This window comes from Urtica dioica, unplaced genomic scaffold, assembly GCF_054948205.1.
Source record: "Urtica dioica subsp. dioica isolate 48M unplaced genomic scaffold, U.dioica_male_clone48M_v1_H2 Urtica_dioica_male_H2_contig_19, whole genome shotgun sequence".
Lineage (NCBI taxonomy): Eukaryota > Viridiplantae > Streptophyta > Magnoliopsida > Rosales > Urticaceae > Urtica > Urtica dioica.
In genome coordinates this window covers 112,501-115,000 of record NW_028297221.1, presented here as the reverse complement: position 1 = coordinate 115,000, position 2,500 = coordinate 112,501, and the positions used below count along the sequence as shown (strand labels likewise).

The 2,500-nt window shown below is 34.4% G+C and overlaps 3 non-coding genes across 3 annotated transcripts; 1 reads left to right on the top strand and 2 right to left on the bottom strand.

Moving 5' to 3' along the window:
• Positions 1–159: 159 nt before the first annotated feature.
• On the bottom strand, positions 160–252 carry TRNAS-UGA (transfer RNA serine (anticodon UGA)). The gene has a single exon. It is a non-coding gene; the product is annotated as a tRNA-Ser (tRNA).
• An 872-nt stretch (positions 253–1,124) lies between these two features.
• Positions 1,125–1,195, top strand: TRNAG-GCC (transfer RNA glycine (anticodon GCC)). Its single transcript has one exon. It is a non-coding gene; the product is annotated as a tRNA-Gly (tRNA).
• Positions 1,196–1,342: 147 nt separating this feature from the next.
• On the bottom strand, positions 1,343–1,416 carry TRNAM-CAU (transfer RNA methionine (anticodon CAU)). Its single transcript has one exon. It is a non-coding gene; the product is annotated as a tRNA-Met (tRNA).
• Between the last annotated feature and the right edge of the window lie 1,084 nt (positions 1,417–2,500).

The following is a 2,500-nucleotide window of genomic DNA, read 5'->3' as shown; positions in this document are numbered from 1 at the left end:
TTTTTTTCTTGGCTTTTCAGCTCGTTTATAATTTTTAAAAAATTCTATTTTTCCGGGTTCGGCTATCCAACTTAGCCGAGCCTCCCCCTTTATGATTAGGACATTGAAAGATAAAAATTTCGAAAATAAAAAGAGAAAGAAACCTATTCACCAAGAAAAAGGAGAGAGAGGGATTCGAACCCTCGATAGTTCTTTGTTTCAAACTATACCGGTTTTCAAGACCGGAGCTATCAACCACTCAGCCATCTCTCCGAAAGATAATTTCTATTTTATTTTTTTTGTCCACCGAATGGAACATATCGATATAGTTCATACCATTTTTATGGATATAAAAATCGATAGTAATATATATTAGGAATCTATAGGTCTATATATCGGTATATATAGATATAGATACATGTAGATGCATGATCTAGTGTTCTCCCTTGGAAAGAAAGCGACAAAATTGTGATTTAAGGTACAATCCAATCACGATGCTTTTTTTTGCTGATAAAGAGATCAGATAAAGAGATCAAATGGTATATAATTCTTTTATTGGTAGATTGGAGGATTAGAAACATGACTATTGCGTTCCAATTGGCTGTTTTTGCATTAATTGTTACTTCATCAATCTTACTGATTAGCGTACCCCTTGTATTTGCTTCTCCCGATGGTTGGTTGGGTAATAAAAATATTGTATTTTCCGGTACATCATTATGGATTGGATTAGTCTTTCTGATAGGTATTCTTAATTCTCTTATCTCTTGAATCTTTTTGTTCTCGATCCAAAAACTACAAATCCACTAATTATTTGAGATTATGAGACACCTTAAAATTCAATAGTAAATTAGAAATTTAAAAAATGCAAATAGCGCAAAAATTCTAACAATTTGTATGGGGTCGAACTTATTGTATTTGGGTCTTTGTTTTGTAAAATATTGAAAATAAAAAAATATATATAGATAATTTAATATAAATCTGTACTAAAGTTGTACATATATAATATGTATTATATATATATATTTTTTTTCTATTTATAAATATAAAAAGAATATAATAAAAAAAGAGAAAAAGAAATAGGGAGTTTTTGGCTTAGTTCTGCACAAATAGGATCTATACATTGCATATCACGAAGAAAAAATGGTGCGGATATAGTCGAATGGTAAAATTTCTCTTTGCCAAGGAGAAGATGCGGGTTCGATTCCCGCTATCCGCCCTGTAAAATGGGGTTAATTTCTTTTATTTATCATTTATTAATAAGATAAAGTATAGTTAATAATGCTCGGTTATCCCCCCGCCTTCCTTGTACTCCAAAATAAAAAAGTGAATACCGGTTAACAGAATAAAAAGACTTTTTTTTAAGTTGCGGAGACGGGATTTGAACCCGTGACCTCAAGGTTATGAGCCTTGCAAGCTACCAAACTGCTCTACCCCGCGAAGAACTGAGAACTCTTGGACAAAAAAAGATTGAATTGCCCCCTTACCATATCTGTACAAAATAGAATATCATATCCCATTTATACAGAATGGTAAAGGGGGCCTCTATGATCAATGATCCTATAAAAAATTAAAAGATATTTTAATCCTTACCAACTCGATCTTGTTGCTCCGGGTAAAAAACAGGCATGAACCATTTCACGAAGTATGTACCCGGTTAGCCCAAAATCTCTATAGTTTGCTCTCGGCCTTCCGGTTGAAAAACAACGTTGACGCAGGCGTGTAGGTGCACTATTACGTGGTAGGGACTGTAATTTTCCATGAATTTCCCATTTCTCACTCAAAGATTGAGCTTTGTTTATTTCTTTTTTTGAGGATCTGCGACTCAAATGATATTTATGTTCTAATTTTCCCCTCTTCTTCTCCCTCTGAATCAAACTTTTTCTTGCCATTAATGGTTCAATTCCTGTTAGTATCAATGATACAATATAAGTCGGATCCTAGGTGTAGAAATAAAAGACGTGCCCCTTCTTAATCAAAATAAATTCTATTTTCGAGGCTACAACACATAAAATATGGACTCAACCAAATTTTCCTGATGTAGAAGCAATCAAGAAAGCCGCATAAGTGAATATATAACCTACAGAAAAGTGGGCTAACCCGACCAATCTTGCTTGAACAATAGAAAGAGCCACCGGTTTATCTCTCCATCGAATCAAATTAGCCAAAGGTGTTCGTTCATGAGCCCAGGCTAAAGTTTCAATCAATTCCTGCCAATATCCACGCCAGGATATTAAGAACATAAATCCAGTAGCCCAAACAAGATGTCCAAATAAGAACATCCATGCCCAGACCGATAAACTATTCATACCGAAGGGGTTATATCCGTTGATAAGTTGTGAAGAGTTTAACCATAGATAATCTCTTAACCATCCCATCAAATAAGTGGAAGACTCATTAAACTGTGAAACGTTACCCTGCCATAATGTGATGTGCTTCCAATGCCAATAAAAAGTAACCCATCCTATGGTATTTAACATCCAAAAAACCGCCAAATAAAAGGCGTCCCAAGCCGAAATATCAC